This window comes from Pipistrellus hanaki (assembly GCF_964339955.1).
Source record: "Pipistrellus hanaki genome assembly, chromosome: 13".
Taxonomy (NCBI): Eukaryota; Metazoa; Chordata; class Mammalia; order Chiroptera; family Vespertilionidae; genus Pipistrellus; species Pipistrellus hanaki.
Genome location: NC_140515.1, coordinates 27,915,361 through 27,937,570, shown reverse-complemented (window position 1 = coordinate 27,937,570; position 22,210 = coordinate 27,915,361). Strand labels below are relative to the sequence as shown.

Genomic DNA, 22,210 nt, shown 5'->3' with positions numbered 1-22,210 from the left:
TGTGCCCATGCTCATATCCACTCTATTGTCTCCGGAGGGGGTGCGTGTGGGAGCCCTAAGCCCCATCTTTGGTACGTGCGCGAGTGGCTAATTTCCAACTCCCTCCTAGACAAACCCCGCAGGGATAAGGTCTGATGCTCTTTTTAAGAAGCCCAAGAGAGGCTGCTGGCACCAGACCCTCTGAGCTCTGGTTGCAGGAAAGGCCCATAGTCCTATTGGGCAAATCCTGCAAGTATCCTGGTGGCCGACGAGAGGTCACATGGGATCCAGGCTGAGCAGCTCTCACCAGGCCCCCTGAGGCGGGGGGCTCTAGTTAGAGTCTCCCAGGAGGCAGCTGGCCCCAAGGGGTGGCAATCCCCTCCGGGAGGTCCTGCTCTGCTCCAACTGCAAACGTTGCCTGCACTCACAGCAGCCCAGAGGTGTGGCCTCAGGACCCACCTGCAGGGAGAGGGCCTTTCCAGGGACTGATGGGAAAGAGAAAGCGCAGGCACCGTTTGAATTCCTCCATCCATGCTTAAACTAGCTGTGTGATCTTGAGCCAGTCCCTTTCCCTCTCTGTGCCTTGGTTTCCTCCCATGAGCAAGGAGAAGAGTTGGACTCTGACTTCTAGTGCTGTCTTCTGACTTCCAACCTCATGCTCATCTCGTCCTGCTGGTCTCGCTCACACAATCAGTGGTTTGCAAACATCTGTTCAGGCTCTTAATTGTCTGCAATGCCTGACTGAGCACCTTGCTTTGTCATGGCAATTTTCAGTCCAATCCAATCCGCATCGACTGTGCACCTCCAGGGAGCCAGGGCCCACGCTGGGTGCAGGGGGATATGAGCTCTCAGGACAGCTGGGAGATGGGCCATGAAACCAACGTCCACATGGTAAGTTCTGCAGCCCTAAGAAGGAGGGATGGCACCCTGTCCAGGGGGCCTGGGTTTAGGCAAACACCAGGAAGAGGATAGCATTTGGGGTGGTGGAAAGGGAACAGAAGAAAGACACCTACACTAATAGAAGAGTAAGATTCAAATTGACCACACCTTCACGATGCCCACCAGCCAATCAGGAGTATGCAAATTAACCCAACAAAGATGGCGGGTTAATTTGCATAGGCAGGCACCAAGCAGCCGGGGGCGGGGTGGGCATTCTGTACTGCCCCAGCTGCTCCAGGCCTCTGGGAAGCGTGGGAAGGTGGAAAGGCAGATTCGGGCTAGAGCAAAGGTGGTGCCAGCAGCCAGGGGAAGGCAGGCCCATTCTTGCCCGAATCTTCATGCATTGGCCTCCAGTATTTTTATAATCACAGCTACCGAAGCAGGACTGGAAATCCTTGACTTAACTGCTTCTGGTCCATTCCAGGCAGAGAGAACAGGGCAAAATGCATCTTATAATTTGAGATGGTGAGGTGCCTGGCTTAGTTGGCTAGAATCTGGGGTGATTTAGAGACCATGGCTGGGGAGATAGCCAGTAGCAGTAAAAGGCTTTGAATGCAGGAAAGGGGGCGGGTGTTGTACCCTGTAATAGAACAATGACCATACGGGCCATTTATTAAGTGATTGTTATGTGTAGTGCATCCATGGTTGATTGCATTTAACTCACACAAAACTCCGCTGCGCAGATGTGGAAAATGGGGCTCAAGAAATAAAGCAATTTGCCCAGGTTCCAGGTCCAGGAGGCAGCAGCTTGATTCCAAAGCCCATGCTTCTACTGCCCTTCCCCGATGTGAGTATCGGGGGAGCCGGGGCCACTGGGACCTTGTAGGCGGGGAGATGTCCTTGGATGGTGATTTGGCAAAAGCCTGGCAACTGTGTGGGTAAGTGGGAGGGAGTGGGAGCATAGTGCCTGAGCTGGGACCATGGTGGAGGCACTGGGGAAAGCCTGGTCACTCTATACAACTTGGCTTCTCTCCTTCCTCATAGCTAACTAATCCTTCGGTCCTGTCTCTCCACCTACACGGTCCCCTCTGTACAAATAGCCCCTGAGTCTTCAACTGCTTCTGCTTCCCCCAGCAGCTCAGTGCGCGACGCCAACATGCTCTCCTGAATTCCCCCTCTGGGCCAGCGACGTTATTACGAGTCCTCAAGAAATGGCTGTCCCGGAGAAGGAGGCACCACCTCCGAAGCAGTGCTGGGCTGGCAAGTGTTGAACGGGGAGCTCTCACGAAGGCAAACAAAAGGCCGGATCTGGGGTGGCCGCTGACTTCTCTGGTGTGAATGCTCCCTCCACAGACCGGTTGCGGGGACCACCTCCAGGTCACAGGATTGTGAGGAGATGCCCACACTCTGCGAGGGGGCTCCTGATCGCTTCCGGTGAGGAGAGCTCCAGATACCAGCTCCTGTGGGGGTGCAGCTGGAGGGAGGGGGGCGGAGCCCATGCGTAGATGCGGAGGAGCGGGGAGGGGTGGGAGAGAGTAAGGTGTGAGGGAGGAGGGGAAAAGAGTGTGAAGACAGCGAAGAGAGAGGAAGACAGTAGCGGTGACAGGGGAAGGGCACAGGAGGAACAAGGGTCCTCTGTGATCTCAGTGAGCCTTTGGGAGACCCCCAGGAGGGAGGGAGTCTACACCCAGCAATAAGAAGCCTGTGGCTGGAAGAGCCCAAGGTCACAAGCAGTTGAAGAGCTGAAGCTGAAGCCCAGGCGGAAGGGTCTCCCCACTGACTTCCTGCAGTTGGTTCCTGAGGGACTTCAGTGGGGCCGCCCAGCAGCCCCGGCCTTCCAACGGGGCCCGAGGCACTGAGAATCTTCCCGGAGCCCGGAGCAACGGGAGCCGTAGGTTCTCAGCCTCGGGCCCTCACGGTCTGTTCCCTGTTGCTTCCTTCTTCCCACCTTCTTTGCCCATGTGGGGAATTCTGGAGCATTTCCATCCTAGGGGATGCCTCTGAAAAGGCCCTTGGCTCAACAGGCCAGCAAGGACTAATTCAGATCAGAAAACAACAATGACGCGATGACCGCCAGGCAATTTTTGCCTTTTTACAAAACACTTGTAAGAAAACCAGGGGGTTAAACAAGAGTTCTCTCTCGTTCAGGATATTGCAAGGCTCTGAAGGGCATTGGGATAAAAGGCCCATTAAGACCTCAGATGTGGGAAAAAGAAAACATGTAATGCTGCAGGGTCGGGCTGAACTAAACGGCGACCTCTCATAAATCACACACAGACACTCAGCCCCCGGGGAAAGCTGACTCTGTTCCACCGATCCATGGCGGTGGCCCTTCACTGCTCCACAGCTCCTCACCAAGCGTCCACACCGGACTCCATTTCTTCCTCTCAACAACTCTGGCGGCTTTATCCGCCCTGTTCTAGAGGAGAACACCCTGAGGCCCCCAAAGATAAGCTGTCGGGACCTGGATCACACAACGTCACAGGAAGAACTACCAGGGATCTCAAACTAGTGGCCTTCGGGCCCCGTGGGTCCCGCATGTATGTTTGGTTGAGTGGCATCAGCCTAGAATTTTAAAATTTGAATTTCCATCCTTTGTGGGTATGTGTTTTCCAATTTACTGCAAGTCCCACCAGGACTGTCATCCTGCCCCTGACCACGTTTCTCTGACCTGCCTGGCCCTCAGTGGCCGTTGAGTTTGCAGTCTTAATACACACGGTGCAATCTTGTCACTCCGGAGCGCTCTCTACGTGGTAGAAAGACCGGGTTAATGTGGACCCTTCCCTAGGGGATACACAAAAATCCTGGTGGGGGGAGATGTGTATAAAATCACACTGAGTATCATAATTTTATAGTTTGACAACAACAAACCCTACTGTTATCTTTTTAAAAATATATATATTTTATTGATTTTTTACAGAGAGGAAGAGAGAGGGATAGAGAGTTAGAAACATCATCAGCTGCCTCTTGCACACCCCCACTGGGGATGTGCCCGCAACCAAGGTACATGCCCTTGCCCGGAATCGAACCAGGGACCTTTCAGTCCGCAGGCTGATGACGCTCTATCCATTGAGCCAAACCGGTTTCAGGCCTTCTGTTATCTTAATGTAAACTCAGTTGGATTAAAATAAAATGTAGAGAGAACTGCTTTGGGATCGTTTGTAAGAATAAAGAGGGCGTGTATTTTCAGTCGATTAAGGGTCAGATTCCAGGGTCTCCATTATTTCCCAAAAGAGAAAGCTGATTTTCTTTTCAAAAGACTTGAATGAATGCTCACTTCAGCCAAAGCATCTGTTCTTGCTTCACTCGCTTAGCTTTCCAACGGAATCTTTATAGTATGAATCCCTCCTTCTTTTAAAGGGAAACATCCCACGTAGCACGAATAAACTACCCAACTGGGAGAATGGGACTTTTACTGAGCGAATATCCTTAAGTTCCATGCACAATAAACAAATTCAAGGGGTTTCCAGAGACTTATTGCCATGAGTCATGCCAGGGGCAGACAGAACAAGGCAGTGGCTAAAGGCACTGGCCTGAGGGAAAGAAAGCATGGTTTTGAGTCCTAACCCAGGTGCTGTGTGACTGAAGGCCGGTCACCAACCTCTCTGAGACAAGGTGATGATTATCTACTGTAGGGGGGCCGTGAGGATTAAGTGGGAGAATGCATAGTGGTTAGTAGAGGGACTGCCTGGTACATCGTCAATGCTTGGGACCTGGTAGATATTATAAGTCACCTGATTAGGTCTAGTATTATTATTATTATTATTATTATTATTGTTATTGTTATTATTATTATTATTATTTTGTGGCTGTGGGAAAAAGTCCTGGCTAGAATGTCATCATTATCTTAACCTGTAAGGCAATCAATGCAAGGGAATGGTGGGAGCTACTAGGAGATGCTGACCAAACCAAATTCTCAGAGCAAATTGTTCATTAAACGTAATTCCCAAAGTGGACATGTGTACTTATTCTGTAATTAGCACATCCATTCAAATCCTGGTTAAATGTCAACTGTCTTCATTTGTCCCCGACCCCTCGCCTGCCTGCCTGCACCGGATGGCCCCATCGGAACCCTAGGTCTCGGGCTCATTGCTTCATTCGTAACCTGTCCTCCAGCCCCAGGGTGGGCAGTGGACCGATGGCCCTCCCTCCCCGGGAATAAGAAACAGGCTGCTCTCTCTGGGGGTGGACTGGCCCAGGCAGGTTTGTGGAAACAAGCAAAATGGTTGCTTTCCTCCAAGTAACCAGGACCCCAGCTCTCACTGCTGCTCTCACTGCAACAGCCAAATGCTTGAGCCCAGCACCCTCTTTCTGCTTCCGAAGTGGGATAGGGGTTGTCTGCCAGCTCCTATGCCCTCTGTGCCAACATGCAAGTGATGAACTTGGGGTTCCTTGGGATGTTAACCCCGTGCTCTCCAATCCCTGATTAGGGAAGTAAATATTTGTGCCATTTGCGCAGGAGAGAGAAATGAGGAGTGCGGGTGAGTGTGTTTATTTTCCAAAGGGTTTGCAGCGTGGAGCCGTTCAGATAACCGGCAGAGAACACACAATCTCCCCCAGGTTGGTTTACACTTAAGCTTTTAGGACAGCGCATTTGTAGGGAGCTGCACCAACCATATTTTCCAAATGCAAAATATTTGTGCATATTTTTGGTGATGGGGAGCTGTTCATTCTGATATTCACCAGCCTGGAATGAAGAGCCTGCTCCTTATCTTTCTTGCACTTATTCTAACCATCTTTCAACCCCACAAATCAGAAGCAATGCATGGGCAGGCCGCTTCTGCTAGCCTCTCCTCTCTCGGTAATAGTAACAGCGACTCCTGATGGAGCTATGCCCCAAAGTGCTGCTGGGTGCTCTGCCTCCCTTACCTTAGTTGGTCTCACAACAACCAACTTAGTTGGTCTGTTATCATCTCTATTTGGCAGACGAGGACACGGAGGCTCAGAGAGGTGAAGTGACTTGCCCAGGGTCACACAGAGAGGGAGTGGGAGGAAGGGCTTTGACTTTGGCACCAAAGCTGAGGTGTGGCACTATCTGGCTATCCTGTTTCCCCATTCCTCTTGTGCTGGAATGGTTGCTCCTGGCCCACCAGGTCTCCACGAGCACTCAGGCCTGGGCGCTCTTACCGCAAGGCTCAGCGCTGGCCCCCTCTGGGTCCTTACACCACCCACTGCTCTCCCTGTCAGAGTCCCTTTCCAGCCTCTCCCTCCCAAACCCCAGGAAGTAGTTCGGGGTTTAAATCCCAGCTGCACCTTTGGCCTAGAGAAGAGAGTCAGTCCTCTACTCTGTCCTTTGGGGGTAGGGGGGCACTTCACCTCTCTTCACCTCCCTTTGTGCCTCCAGGAAGGAGTGAAGGTGATGGTCCCTTCCCGCCAAGGTCATGGGAAGGATGGAACTAGACAAAGCATGTTCCCTCACACCTGCCCCCAGCCCCACTCGCCCCGAGCGTCCTTTATGGGGGAATCTCAAATCCTAGACACGGTCCCTTCCGCTTTCTTGCTCGCTCCAGCGGCTCCCGAATCAGCATTCAACACACATCACTCTGCCTTGTACAACGCCATTATCTCCCGAGGACACAGGCTCCGTTGCCACAGCAACCAGAGTCCTTCCACCAACTCTATTTAATAATTTCTCAACAGTGGAGCTGGGCTGGCTTGGAGCAGGGGAAGAGCACTGGGTTAGGGGTTAGAAGCCATGGATCATGGTACCTGTGGGCCTCGGTTTACCCGTCTAAAATGCAGAGGTGTCTGAAATGGGTGGGTTTTGTGGCTTTCTCTGGTCGAGAAAAACCTGAGAAATAGCTTTTGAGGTCCAGGAAGTGTGTGTGTGTGTGTGTGTGTGTGGGGGGGGGGGTGCAGAGGAGAGAACCAGAGCTACTGGAGAGGAGTAGTAGGTTTAGGGACATTTCAAGTCCTAAAGAAGAACCGGCAGCTGCCCTTGGTGGCTGCATGCTCTCCGCCTGCTGACTTGCCTCCATAGTGTCACTGTGCAGACACTATGCCATCTCTGGTGACCCGCCATGCTCAGGGCCGCAGTTGGTTAGGAGACATGGTTTTTCTTGCAGTCTCCACAGCTCTCACTCTACCCAATTTGCAGGTGTGCAAACCGAGGCTCAGAAAGGGTAAGGGGGTTGTCCATGGTCGCCTGGCCACCCAGAAAGGCAGGATTGGAGGTGCCCAGAGAGTCAGTCCCCTACCCTGTCCCTCTGCCCCATTCAGTCCATGGCGGATCTTGTTCTGGCTGCCACCTGGGTGGCCTCTGGCTCTCACCTAAGTACCCACTATGCGTCCTCTACTATGCTGGCCACTGGAGACACAGAAACACAGCATTCCCACTCGGAGGGAGAAGATGCACGGCTTTGACGGGGAGTAGCTCTTTGAAGCAGAAACACCGCCTGGTTTACCTGATTTACAGAAGGACCGGGTACCCAGCACGAGCTCCAAGTTTTATTTGGTCCAGGTGTTTGCCCACATCTGTTCCTGAAGGTCACTGTCCCAGAGGTCTCCAAGAAAACCTCTCGGAGTAGCCATTTGTGTCTCCAGCTCCAAGGGGCCGCGGCAGTCTGTGCTGGGAACTAGACTGACGTGAAGGCGGCTTTGTGGCTCTTGTCTGGCTCCAAGGTCAGGGAGGAGGTGGCTCTGCCTTGGCCCGGGGTGATGGCACAGCTCACAGGCACAGCCACGGCCGCCCAGCAGTGCCATTTAGCTCTTCTGGGCTGGCATTCTCACTTAACGCCCGTGACATAATTAACAGTGCCACATCTGCTCTGTCATTACCGGCATTCACTGCCATTGGAGAAAGGGCTCTTAGCGTCCCCAGTCATTAGTCCCAGGAGGCTATTATGGGGGAGATGGAAGAGGAGGTGGGGTGTGCGGTCTCCCTTCCTCGCCTGGGCACCGGGAGCAGCCCATCGTCCCATCCAGTCCACCCCTCTCGGCTTTAGGGACAGAGAACGCAAAGCCCAGAGAAGGGAAGGACCCTGCCCCCGGTCCCCAGCGGGCTGGAGGCCATCAGACTGGGGGCTGCTCTCCGCTTCCTTCTTGGGTCTGCAAGCCCAGGCCTTGGGGTCCCGCAGACCCAGCTCCGCCACATGAAACAATCTGATCTCAGTGGGCCTCAGTTTCTGTGCTGAGGATCCCGGGACACTGCTTGTGAAGTGCTCCTCTCAGGTCCTGGCTGATGTGGCTCAGCTGACTGGAGCATTGCCCTGTGCACCAAAAGGTGGGAGGTTCGATTCCCCGGTCAGGGCCCATACTCGGGTTTCAAATTAGATCCTTAGTTGGGGTGCATGTGGGAGGCAACTGATCAGTTTCTCCCTCACACTGAGGTCTCTCTCTTTCTCTCTCCCCTTTTCACTTCCCCCTCCCTCCCTCTCCTTTCCCCCATCTCTCTCTAACGTCAACGGAAGCATGTTCTTGGTGATTTTAAAATAAATAATAAAGTGCTCCGCTCAGTGCTTGGCTCACAATCAGAACTCAAAACGGGCTTGCACATACCTGATAATTTGGGGTCACCATGCTGAACCAGCCTGTTAAAGGTGTACATGTAAGACACGCATTTAAATTCCATCTTCACAGAATCCTCTCCAGTAAGCCTACTCCTTCCCCGTCCCCAAGCCCACCTCTGTTTGCTAATCATAGCCGGGTCCTTGACCTCAAGCTCCGGAAACATCCGACATGGGAGCAAAGGGGTTCAGACTGCAGCACAGAATGGAGCCCAGACAGAGCCTGGGGAGCCAGTGGCCTTTGCACAGTCTGCTGGGCACCTGGGAGCTCTTGGTTCCACCTCCTGGCCTCAGGGTGGTCCTCCTGCTGACGGGGACGGGAGCACCAGTTCCCTGGCATCGTTCTCACCAGCTTCAGGCAGCCAGGACTGGTGCCCAGGAGGCTCTCCATAGTTGGGGGCCAGGGCCAGGGTGGCCACACAGACACATCAAACCCTCGGGTGTCCCTGCCTCCCCCATCACCCCAGAAGTAAGCTCCTAGAATTTGTGATATTTCACAATCTTCAGCATGGACAGCATGTCAAGGCCAACGGAAGGTGCGATCATTGCCAGGCTGAGTGGTTTCCATTCCATACTTCCTCCCTTCCCTACCACCTTGTCTGGGCAGGGCTCAGCGCCAACCCCCCCCATTCCTCTGGGGGGTCCCAAATGTTCTGAGGCTCATGTCTGAACACTTGCCCACACCTTCCTGGTTATCCAGGCCCTGAGATCCTTCTAGACCAGTGGTCGGCAAACTCATTAGTCAACAGAGCCAAAAATCAATAACTGGAATTTCTTTTGAGAGCCAAATTTCTTAAACTTAAACTTCTTCTAACGCCACTTCTTCAAAATAGACTCGCCCGGGCCATGGTATTTTGTGGAAGAGCCACACTCAAGGGGCCAAAGAGCCGCATGTGGCTCGCGAGCTGCAGTTTGCTGACCACAGTTCTAGACAAAATTGCGGGGTCCCTAGCGTTCATTTTCACGCAAACACACCTAGATAAGCATACGTGTGCACTCACATGTGTGTCTGAGGAAGTCAATCCCTTCCTTGCCCCCCACGTCCTGCCACCACTGGGGGCTCCCTGACCAAATGCGTACACTTCAGACCCCAAACTCTGGGTGCGACCAGGGACGTGTCAGCCTCTGGCCAGAGCTCAGGTAAGGTGCCACAGCTCTTGTCTCCTAAACCTCATGGCTGTGTCTCCCCACACTCCTCTCCACCCTGTGCACTCTGTGCTCTGCCTCCTATAGATCTGGGCTTGTCTGGGCACCTTCTCAAGGGGGTACCTTCCCCAGGGGCTACCTGGTGAATCCGGACTTGTGTTTTGTAAAGGTGTTTCCTATCAGCTGGAAACCAGGTCTGTGGTAACAGTGTTCAGGGCGTCTTGAGTCTCCGTTTCCCCATCCACAGGATGGAGATAACGGTAATAATAATTTTGTTTTCACTTGGAGCTCCCAGGATCATTCCATGCTTCAATGGAGAGAGCACTCAATAGAATTCTACATAAATGTTAAGTGTGCATGTACTCAGGCAGTGTGCAAAGAGCCTTATTTGAGTCAAAGTCATTCTGATTTGAGCTTTATGAGAAAACTAACTTTAAAAAAATGTACAATATATTTTTATTTGAGAGAAGATTCTGCTCTAGGATATTAAGTACCATATTTTCTTCCCCTAGAATACTTCACACAGGATTTAAAAAAACCAAAAACAAACAAACAAACAAAAAACACATGACTACACAAGCTCCCCCCCACCCCCCTGGGGCACACTGATGTCCAGGAATCTATATATATAAAACCATAATATGCAAATAGACCAAACAGCAGAACAACCGAACAACCAGTCGCTATGACATGCTCTGACCACCAGGGGGCACGTGTGAAACATGGTGGGCATTGGCCATGGCGGGATGGTGGAGCAGGTGAGCGGGGGTGCCAGACCAAGGCAGGGTGCAGGTCGCTGTCATCAGGGCAAACCTCTGGTGATTATTGAAAATTCTGTTCCTGTGTGCCACAATCCCACCCGGTGCTAGCACCTGCTGCTGGCGCGGCCCCTCTCATATTCACTGCAGGCATGAAGCACTGCTCACAACAGCTGCCACCGTCAGTGGGTGCTAGCGGCAGCTGCTAGCCCCAATCGCACCTCAGGCTTCTCCATCTTCCCCTGCTCCTGAGGAGCAATCAGGGCTGGCAGTCACTGCTCACACCCACTGCCAGTGCTGCCCCCACTGCCAGTGTCGGGCCCACTCACACCCACTGCTGGCGCTGGTCCCAACAGCACCACTCCGTCAGCGGGTGTGAGTGGGGCTGGCACTGTCAGCTCATGGGAGCAGTAGCGGCTGGAGCGGGGCTGCTAGCCAACAGGGGATCAGGGGGCTGGTGGAAAGGGCTGGGTGGGGGCGAAAGATGAGCCGAGATCTGCTCCTGCTCCTGTGCCACCACAGCCTTGAGTCCCACAGTCCTTTTCAAGGTGCATGAATTTGTGCACTGGGCTCCTAGTGTGTGTGTGTGTGTGTGTGTGTGTGTATTAGTAAAAGGCAACTGTCCAACCATCTGACCATCTGGTAGGCATGACGGGCATTGACCACCAGGGGGCAGATACTCAACGCAGGAGTTGCTGAGCTGTGGTGACTTGGCAGCAGCAGTTCTTGGGTGACGCACCCCAGAACCAGAGAGGAGGGAGTGCGATTCCACCTTCAGCCGGGTGTGGGTTATGTTGTTGCTGGGGCATGGTAGGCTCTAAATCTGGTTTACTGCTGAGCTGTGGTGACCACAGATGTCCTCTGAGCCCCAGCGCCGCCCCCGGTGCAGCTAGCCAGGGAGGGACCGTGGGAGGTTAGCTCCAGGGCGTGTCGGGCCCCTCACCCAGTCTCACCCCACTGGCCACCTTCTAAATAATTTTATTTCAATGTGCACTGGGCCACTAGTATTGTTATAAGCACTACGTGCCAGCAAATGGCAGTCCTGGTACCTAGTATTATTGCTCACTTCCTTGTGGATGCTGCCCTCTCCCTGCACAGAACCTCCTTACCAAACAATAAGGCCAGGAAAGCTACCTGCTGTCAATGTCTTTCGGGGCATCTTTGACTTTGAATGTCCCTCTGGCCAGAGCTCAGTTATCTCAGGAGCTGGCATGTGACACTGATCTTGCAGACACTACGCACTGGACAGGTGGGCAGAGCTGCAGGTCACTGTCCGAGGCAGCCTCCTCCAGCCTGGCCCCTGTGCCAGGATCCCATCTGGCCCTGGGAGCTGGGAGGCAATTTTGCCAAGAGTCAAGCCCAAGAAGGCCCTTGGACCCTGAATGTGGCTCGTTCCACCTAGCCACACGCCCCCTGCTTTCCGAGCACCACAGCCAATCGTTCTGCAAGACCTGGCCTCCTTGTAATTTCCAATTTGTGAGAAATGTAAAAATAGAAGGCCATTCGCTGCAGGCAGCTCGCATCAAATCGGATGCCACTTTTGTGTCATGTCTGATCACGGTAAACAGAGCTGATGGCTCTGTCGGCCGCTCTCCGGCTTCCAGAGCCGCAAGAAGCGGATGACAGATTGGGGGACACCTAAGAATGAAGGAAAGATGGCTGAACGCACAATTGTCAACCCCAGCTTTAAATGAATTTCAAGATTAGGTTACAAATATGTTGTAATAGGCTGGGCACCTGGGTGGGAATTCCAGTTCTGCAGCTTAGCAGCTGACGGAAGGTGGGCACAAACCCATCATCTCTGGGCCTCAGCTTCCCGTTATTAAGCAGAAAACAGATGCTGTCAAGCCATCAGCCTCTCGGAGCTGTGGGAAAACTCCACTGAAGGAAAAGGAACGGGAAAAGCTTGCTAGCTGTGCAGCTCCTTGAATGGGGAGTTGAGGTCCGTGCTAAGTGACAAAACCAGGGGCTTTCTGGTGGTCGTTGAGTTGGGGCTCCAGGGCCATTTAGAAGCCCAGTGAGGCTGCAGTAAGCACCCTAACCTCTCTCATCTGCTTCTTCATCTGTACAGGGGCGATTCTACTACGGTACGCGCCTCATAGGGTTTTGTGAAAATTAAATGCAATAATGTAAGTAAAGTACACAGCACACCCCTTGGCAGATCATCAGCTGTTAGTCATTACTGTCATCTATGATCCTGTCGTTGGAAAAACATTGAGTGGGTTTTTTTTTTTCTTTCTTTTTCTGTTTATGATTGAATCCCGAGCCTGCGCTGAAACATCACAGCTTGCATTCACACCTACCGTCTATGCCAGGCAACCCTTGTCTCTGCTGTTTGCTGGCTTCCCAGTCACTCCCAGGTCCCTTCCCCTCCTCCCGGGGGCTCCAGGTGAGCTCCGGGGGAACATGCTGGAGCACATTTCCTGGAAAGCCTTATTTTTGGGCCCATTATCTGGCCTCCTGCCCTGTTCCTCTCTCAGGTGCCACCGTTTCCCCTCCAGCTCCCAGTGACCTTCAGAGAAGGAGGGAAGGGTGACAGAAAAGGCTGCCGCCACGGGGCCCTGTGAGGAGCCAGAGCCGAGGACCGCCGCGGGGCAGCGGACAAAGGTCTGACGATCGATCTCCTCCCTGAGAAGCCTGCTCTTCGCATCTGGAGCCAATTCAAGGTTGTTTCCACTGTGCCAATGGCTGTGTTCTGCCTACCGTTCCCTGGGCACAGAGAAGCTGGGGTGGGTGGAAGGGGCAGTTCTGATGCAGGCAAAGGCAGGCCTGACTCTGGGCACACCTCGGGCGAGGTGACAGGGACAGGCTTGGGCCTCCCCCCTGCTCCCAAGGACAAAGGGGGCGTGTGTCGGGATACCGGACGCTCAAGGCGGCAAGCAAGGCTAACAGATAGGGGTCGGCGCTCAGCGTGGGATGCGTACACGAGCCACAGAGGGGGGATAAGATGTGTCCAAATGCCAAGTGGTTTGGGTAATCTCTATCTCCACTGTTAGGAAGGGTCTTTGTGAGATGGCGAGAAGCCGCTTGCCACGTATGCTTCATTTAATGTTGCTCTTAGCAAACGCCAGGAAGGGAGAGGAGCAGCTTGATGGCAGACCTAAGGGGCCTCACTGTCAATCACCGAATCCCTCAACCATCACCTAACCTCATTGCTTCAGGGATGTGAAAACCTAGGCCTAGAGACTCAGCAGTGAGGCACGTGTTGGCTGGGAAACTAGAAGAGCAGGGTTCACATCCCTGCCCCCCACAACTCCTTCCAGCTGTGTGACCTTGGGCAAGTCGCTTCCCCTCTCGGAACCGCAGTTTCCTCCCCTCTGCATCGGAGGATCAGAACTGTACCTGCTGCACAAGGTTATTTGCAGGAATTATAAGCTGGGCACATGGGGAGCTTTCAACACTCCATTTCTTCCCTTCAGCAGGGACGGGAACTCACTCAAGGTCACCTGGCCAGGAAGTGGCGGCACCTCACTCAGCTCAAAGCCAACCCACCCAGGGCTCATTCCTGGTGGTGGTCTCAGATGCTACCTTTTCATAGCCTTCCTGGCTCCATAACACTAGGATATATGATAGGTAGGCCCATGCTCGTGCTGTCCTCACCTTCCACCCATGCTGGCTAGAATGAGACACGTATTGAGCGCCAGCTGTGTGCTGGGCCACGCATAAACACACGCATAGCCCTGGAGCTCCTGGCTGCCAGGCCTGTGCCATCCCGGGAGCAGCAGAGCGGGAGTGCTTCTTTCAGCCTGGGGGGACGTGGTTTTCTGTCCTTATCATCACCCTCGGAGTGGCCTACTCCTTGGCCTCCAGAAGCCCCTCCCAGCCCCACCTGGAGCTCCCGAGGGACCTAGTTCTCACCACGCCACCAGCCCCGGCGTGGAGCGTCACACGTTAGAAGAGACGGGTCCTGCTTTCTCTCCCCAAACAGCTGCCCCTCTCCTGTGTGGCTCTCAGGGATCGCCTCACCCTCTCCGGATGCCCCGCCAGACAAGCCAGGCTGTGTGTCCCGCTGAACTCACTGTTTGTCCTTCAAGGGCCGGCTCCCGAGCCGGTGCTCGGCGGAGGGAGAGCGGAGCGCTTCCTTTGTTTGCTGCCCGCCTTACAATTTATTTCTGAGGCTAAGAGGAGGCTCAGCCATTTTGCCCCGGTTGCTCTGAGAAAAGGCCCCTCCCACTCCTTGCTCCAAAGAGAGAGACAGAGGGTGCACCAAGCCTCAGTCCCACTGACCTCCTTTGTTCTGGAATTTGGGAGTTGGGGTAGTCTTTTCAGGCTCCATTATGAATACATTTACCCCCGAAATTTCCCCAAGACAGAAGCGAGGCGATACCTGGCACCCAGAGACCGCGCTGTCACCAGGCGCCCACCTCGTGTGTCACAGGAAAATGAAGGTCAGTCCCAAAGTCTGGCCGTCTCTGGTTTCGAGGGTGTCACCAAAGCCCAGAAGCCATTTATCCCGCGCCTCCCCCCGGTCCGCGTGGGGATGGGGCTGAGCCTCCTAAGAGAGGAAGGTGAAGCTCCAGCTTCGCGTTAGTTAGGAAGACACGGGGTGGTGCTATTTGGTGTTTTAAAATCCGATTTCCTCATTGGGGGTCTCATCTATTTGGGGAGAATACCGGCTCGGACCCTCAGGGGGAGCTGGCAAGTCTGAGCTCCTTGCCTGAAGATCAAGCCAAGCTACTACCACAGGGCACCCGTGGGTGCCACCGTGGGGATGTGGGGCACAGGGAGACCTGATGGTCTTTGCCTTGGGGGTAACCCCAGCAGGCAGGCAGTCGCCGCTTCTCCCCATCCCCAGGCAGGAAACTCCAGGACACAAGGCAAGGTGAGAGCAGTCCCGCGGTGGCAAGGGGACACAGTTCCCTAAACCTGGGTGCAGCCTCCTCACCCCACACCCGCCAGGGAACAGGAGTGGGGAGAGCAGCAGGGCTTGTGCGCGCTCAGCCAGGCTGTGGGGTGCACATTTTTGGCCAGCATTTCCTGAGAGCTGGAGCTGCCCTGGGCTTGGAAGGAGGTGTCCCATCCCCAAGTTGCGGGCCTCCTTAGCCCTTGGAGGAAAAAAAAAAAAAATGAGGGGCATGGATTTCTCTCTACGCAGCTGACCCTGAGCCAGAAAAGGGGCTCCCGGTCCCCCAAGCATTCACTCTCGCACCACCACCCCCCCCCCACCCGCCCCCGTTTAGGGAATGGACGCGACGCTTCGACGGCTCCAGCATATCCAACACCAGCCCGGGAGTCCGAGGGGCCCGAACGGGGGAAAAGGCATGTGATTCCGGGGACTCGCCCGCGAGCCCCTCTCTCCACCCCCACCCCCTGCGCCCCCTCCCCACCCCCCTGCGCGGCGCCCCGAGCCTCCCCGGGGAAAGGCCAGCAGGTGCGTCGACGGGCAGAGCGGCGCCCCGGCTGGTTCCTGTGGCCCGAGGCGAGGTGCGGGGCTTGGCACCTCCGGGTGTCCGCCCACCCCGTCGGGCCCGCGGCGGCGGCGGCTCGGGGCCCCGGGCCGTCCAGGTGTGAGCGCCCCGCGCCCCGACGCCGGCCTCCCTCCTACCTGCGGCCGGGGCTGCGCGGGCCGCTCGGCCTCGCCGCTGCGCTCCGGCTCCGCGCCTCCTCGCTCCGCGCAGCTCGCCCGCAACCTCGCCGCGCGCTGGGTCTTCCGAGGGCGGGCGGCGGAGCGCGGGGAAGCGGGGGGCGGGGGACGCGGCGGCGGGGCGGGGAGTGTGGGGGCGGGGCCGCTCAGGAGCCCGCCCCCCCGGGGAGGGGCTTGGTCCGCCGCTCCGCCCCCTCCCCGTCCGCCTCCCCCGACCTCACCCCCAACCCCCTTCCCTTGGCCCCGCTGAGGCCCGCCGCCCTCCCTCCGGCTGCCCCCGCGATGCCTCTGTCCGCAGCCCTCGCCCTTTCCTCACCCCTTCTCGCCTTCCTTTCCTCTCCATCCTGCCTCTTTCTCCCATTCCCCCTCCACGTCTCCCCTCCACATCGTCCCAGCTTCTCCTGGCTCTTTTCCTTCGCTCTCCCCCCTCCCCACTTCCTCTCTTCCGTCTCTGGCTGGCTGCCCTCTCTCTCCCTCCTCTCACTCTTTCCTTCTCCTCCAGGCTGTTGCCCTCTTCCCCGCTTTGGCTTTGGGTCCTCAGCCTGTCTTGATCGCAGTCTCCCAGTCCTTTTCACCAGGGGTTGATTGCTCTCTTGGGTTTTCCTTTCAGGGCTGCTTCGGTTGGTCTGTCCTTTTTGTTCCTCTTTCTCTGTAGGTTACAGGGCCCTCAGTATGGGTGTGGGGTGGGCTCCTGCCCCTTCTCTGCACCCCCCCTACCTCCCCCTGCCCCCCCCAGCAGCCTTCCCGCCTTTTGCAAGGGGAACACAGCTTCTGATCTGGAGCTGACAGCCTGGTGAGACCAGGCTGGGTGTGTGCCTGTGGTAGGGAGGGGAAGGTTGGAAGCACGCCCTGTCTGCTGCCAGGGGTTGGTCATGGAGACACAAATGGCTGTGTGTGTGGATGGACAGATGGATAAACAGATGACAGAAAAGGAAAACACAGCCTGGGAAAAACACCCAGGGATGACGGCAGAATCCCAAGTCATGCTCCTCTTTCTAGCTCCTGAGGTTTGACCAATGGTCCCAGAGAAGCCTTTCTCCCAGGCAAGCCCAGTCTAGTGCCTAAGGACGCCTTCCCTTCCCTTCGCTAAGTCCTAACCACTTCTTCCTTCCACAAATGCTCCTGGGAGTGGAGTCATAACTGCATTTCCCTCTGGGCATCCTAAGGACTCACAGAAAAGATTCCTTCTCTCCAGCCTGGATCTACTCTTCTTTTCCTCCCTCTGTCCCCAGGGCTGGCATTTGCTAATTAGCTCCCCTCTCCCCCCCCCCCCCCCTAGCACCACGTTGCCCCACACTCTGATCATCCATCCCAGTATCCCACAGCACACAATGCTCCTCTGTCTTCTCTTGTCTCTTTCCCTACACTCTAAACCACACACATGAAATCTTTATGTCTTTCTTAACTCACCCATTCCTTCCCCCTCACCGGTCACCAGGGCCTTTGTGACTTCCACCAGTTCTTCACAGAAATATTGATTGAGCTCCTTCTACTTGCCAGGCACTGTCCTAGGCTCTGGAGACACATCATTGGACAAGACAGACAGGCCACTGACCTCAAGGTGGCCTGGACCAACATGGAAGACAGGCTTTAGTCAGATAATCACACAAGCCCAGGGTGACGAGATCTGCAAGGAGCACATATATCAGGAGCTCCCAATCCAATTCGGGATGGCCAGGGATGGTCTCTTCAAAAAAGTACCATTTGAGCCTTTTGTGGCCCAAAGGATGACTAGGAGCCCTCTGAATGGAGATGTGGGGCACAGCTCTGAGCAAGGGTATGAAGCTAACGATGGTGGAAGCTGTGTTTGCTTGCCTGGTATCCATCTCAACGTCTTTAAGTGATTGCACCTCAGTTTTGATGTAAGGAACTTCCCCTCCCCAACTCACTGTATGTTTGAGCGGGTTTCCCTCCCTCCAGAGGTGGGCGGGCACAGCCAGGGAACATTACTGTTACCTTAGTTAGTATATGCTGGGTCAGTGAGAGCTCTCTCTGAGGTTTTTGCTAAAATTATTGCCAAACAGAAGCTTGATCTCTGCCGTGGTTCCTTAGCCTGCAGCTGCTAGCAGCTGTCTTGTCACATCTTGAGAAGACCTACCTGAGAATAAAGCCAACGTAGAGGAAGGCAGACATGAGATGGAGTAGACGAAGGCCTGATGAATATTGTTTGAGTCCCTGGATCCAGCCATGCCTGAAGGCATTCAGTTACGTAAATGTCCTTCAGTTCCTTTTTGTCGCTTATGCAAGTCTGAATTCATTTTATGTGGCTTAAAACCAAAAATAGTCCCGATATATCCAGCACTGGATTAAGAAATAGGAAGCATTAGTTAGATAAAGGAATAATAATCATCTCGCCACCCGCCTTCCTTCCTTCAGATTTCCTGAACAGCCTCACACACAATTTGTCTATTTTTTTTCTTCTGTATTCCTGATCAGAAATTAATCCCTCTCTATTTTCATTGCTCTGCATGTGTTTTGCCTACATATGAAAGCAAACTCTGGCTGTCAGGTCAATTTCATAGGCTATTGGATGCTGGAATTATCTCCACAAGATTCTCTGCTCCCTGCCCACTGCCCCATGACTTAACAGTATCTGTCTGCACATCTCCAATGATGGGGACTTCATTATTCTACCAGGCAAATAGTTTCAACCAACTCTTAAGGTGGTTGAGTTCTAAAAATTGCATTGGGGCTTAGATAAGGCACACTACACTATGAAGCTGAGCTGGCTGCATGCAAGGGCTCTGTATCCTTCCTGAAAACCCAGGTTAAAGTCTTCCAGAGCAGCAGTCACCAGCCTTTCGGACCTCACAGATCACCAGTGGTCTGAGGACTACCAGTTGGCTACCGCTGTATCAGAGAACTCACATGCATTCTCCATAGGCTAGTGCCATGGTCAGCAAACTGGCTCGCGAGCCACATGCGGCTCTTTGGCCCCTTGAGTGTGGCTCTTACATAAAATACCGCGGCCTGGGCGAGTCTACAGTGGTGCCTCACACAACGAACTTAATTCGTTCCAGGAGCAAGTTTGTTATGCGAAAAGTTCGTTATGTGAAACGCGTTTTCCCATAACAATACATGTTAAAAAAAATAATTCGTTCTGTAGCATAAAATATGCTAAGATGACATAAAAAAAGATAAATTTTTTGTTATTATTTTTATTTAGATACATCTAAAAACATAATTTTTTTTTTAAAAAAATACACATTTTTTTAATTTTAAGACAGACTAAGTAAAGTCTACCGAATCTTGCACATCTTCATCCATTTTCTGCTTTTTGGCCGATGGTTTCATGAAAAACCTGTCCAAAGTCATTTGTTTTTCTCTTTTCTCCAACATCTGCCGGAAATAACGGACAAGAGTATTGGAGTAAAGATCGTTGATCCTGTTTGCTTCAGCTGAATCCGGATAGTGGGCATTGGTAAACTCCTGAACTGCTTTCCATTTGACCAGGATGTTCTTGATGTCAGCAGTTGGGATTGGTTGATTGTTTGATTGTTGCTCCTCGTTATCAGATGACGCAGTGCCTGTGCGGAAGGATGCAATACATCGGCAGCGATCGTGGAAGCTCGGGCGAAGCAGTCGTGGAAGCTCGGGCAAAGCGGTCGTGGAAGCTCGGGCGACTTCGTTGTGTGAAACGAAGTTCGTTGTATGAATCATGAAATGAAGTTCGTTGTGTGCAGCGTTCGCTGTGCGAGGCGTTCTTTATGCGAGGCACCACTGTATTTTGAAAAAGTGCTGTTAGAAGAAGTTCAAGTTTAAAAAATTTGGCTCTCAAAAGAAATTTCAATCGTAGTACTGTTGATAGCTGGCTCTGGTGACTAATGAGTTTGCCGACCACTGGGCTAGAGTGACAGGTTCCTAAAATATGGGCTGACAACCACTGCTGGTGACAAAGGTAATTTTCAGTGTAGTGGAATAACTTGGCATGCAAAAGCTCTTTCATACTCATCATCCTGTATCATCCTTGTGACTTCTGTCCATGAGCAAGTCTCAGGTTGGTACTAATTTGTCTTTAACATCTTTAACATAAAGCACTTAGGGAGGACTCTAGCCTTGGCAGACAACAATATCTAGTTACACTTGAATGCATTGCTCATTTGTCCTTGAATTAATTTTAATGGAGACCTATTCTCGCAAGTAATACTGATTATGTAGCTATAGTATACTGTAACTTTTGAGATACATCTATTTAATCTAAAAAAAAAAAAGGAAATATTTAAGTAAATAAAAATAGACACAGTGCACAGACTTTTGCAAAACCTCTGTAGCTGGTTTGCAAATGACTGAAAGTTTGAGTGTCCAAATTTAAGAGAAGCATTTCACCCATGTGTTTATTCACTCAACAAATGTTTAGTGAGTATCTCTGAGCTTGAGGCACAGGGAAGTCTAGACAAAGAGACAGCACAGTTTATAGGAGATTCCATTAGAGACAGCAGGGCCTGAGCATGGAATTAGATGTCACTTGTTGTTGGTGGTGGTGTTGGAGGGAACTGGAGAGCCATTGAGTGTGCTGGAGCATAAGAGTGAAGTAGGGCTTAAGAGAGCTAAGGTGCATTGAAGGAGAGAAAACTGGAAGCCAGGAGACCAGCAGGGGCTGTTCTAGTATTATAAATGTGACATGAAAAGGGCTGGCATCAAGCAGAGTTCCCAGCACACAGTAGGCACTCAGTATATGGTTGAATGATTATTGTTATACTAGAGGCCCAGTGCACGAAATTTGTGCACAGGGGTATGTGTCCCTCAGCCCAGCCTGCACCCTTTACAATCTGGGACCCCTCAAGGAATATCCCTCTCACAATCCAGGACTGCTGGCTCTTAACTGCTCACCTGCCTGCCTTCCTGGTTGTCCCTAACTGCTTCTGCCTGCCAGCTTGGTAACCCCCTAACCACCGCCCTGCCAGTCTTATTGATGCTTAACTGCTCCCCTGCCAGACTGATTGCCCCTAAATGCCCTCCTCTGCAGGCCTGGTCCCCCTCAACTGCCCTCCCCTACAGGCTTGATTGCCCCCAACTGCCCCCCTTGCAGGCCTGGTCCCTCCCAACTGCCCTCCCCTGCTGGCCATCTTGTGGTGGCCTTCTTGTGTCCACATGGGGGCAGCCATCTTTGATCACATGGGATCAGCCATCTTGTGTATTGGAGTGATGGTCAATTTGCATATCACTCTTTTATTAGATAGGATTATTGTTATAGTCCTCACCTTTTCTTGACTTGGGGCAATTTATTGAGTTACAAATTTACAGTGTGTCAGACTGGAAATGGCCCTTAACTATTACCCAATCGAATTCTTTTATGTTTGAAATGGGCAAACTGGTCCAGAGAAAGGCACTGACTTGCCTGAGGGCACCTACCTGTCTGGTGGCAAAACCAGGAAGATGATGACTACTAGTTACCTGTTGGAGCACTTGCTGTGTGCTAATCACTGACACCTGAGGAAACAGAGGCCTAGAGAGTCACCAGCCCACAGTCACACAATAGGAGACACGCAGAGATGGGGTCCAACGCAGGCCCAGCCACCTCCAAAGCCAGTGCTCTGGGCCATGAAGCTCATTATTCTTGCCCCTGGGGCTTTCCTGCCACCCAGACAGCTTCCCATTAGGCCCCAGGTGGCGCTGTGAGATCGAGATGGGGGTGTCCAGATCTGTCACTGACCCTCTGTGTGACCTCAGGCAAGTCTCCTCCTCTCTCTGAGCCTCAGGCTCGTCCCAGTATATTAAAGAGACAGTGCTTCCTGGCTGTCATCCCAAGTCACCAGGCTGCTGAATGAGGGCTCAGGGAGGCCGTGCCAGCATCTGCTCTCCACTCCCTTGCCCAGGCCTCCTACCTGCACCCCCATTAGCTGCTTGGAGCAGACTCAGTCCCCATGGACAATAAAATTCCATCTTCTAGCCTCTCCAAAATTATAGTAAGATTGAGAAGCCTACCTTCCACCTAAGAAAACATCTCCTGTGGGGAAACGGCTTGATGTTTGTTTACTGAAGGGAGGTTATTACTTTAACCACATTCCCTCCATGCCAGAAATTCCCCCATTAGCAAAAGCACCACAGAATTAATGTTTGCAACCACTTGAAATCTCACAATAAACCTCTCAGGAGATAATAGGACATAAGATCATTGTGTTATCCCATCCAAGTCATGCTGGGGCAGGTCCCTGGCAGTGGTCTCATCACTGAATGTTCAAATATTTGTGTGTGTCATACTGTGCTGGGTTCAATATTTTATCACTTCCCAGACTGCTGCCTTCAAAGAGGCAACCCCCAAAAGATGGGTGGGGAGCAGCTGCTGAGAATGAGCTTGTCTCTGAGCAGATGGCCCAATAAATATTTCTGCACACCATGCAGCCTTGTGGGCAATGTGG

General features: G+C 53.1%; 1 protein-coding gene across 4 annotated transcripts in view; it reads right to left on the bottom strand.

Annotated features, from left to right (window-relative positions):
* The window catches only part of SLC6A1 (solute carrier family 6 member 1), a 45,506-nt gene extending 29,543 nt beyond the window's left edge, over positions 1–15,963 (bottom strand). For all 4 annotated transcript variants that reach the window (XR_014796666.1, XR_014796667.1, XM_084902595.1 and 1 more), the window contains exon 1: positions 15,813–15,963. The gene's annotated coding sequence lies outside the window, so the exon portion shown is untranslated. The remainder of the gene's footprint in view (positions 1–15,812) is intronic.
* Positions 15,964–22,210: the final 6,247 nt, after the last annotated feature.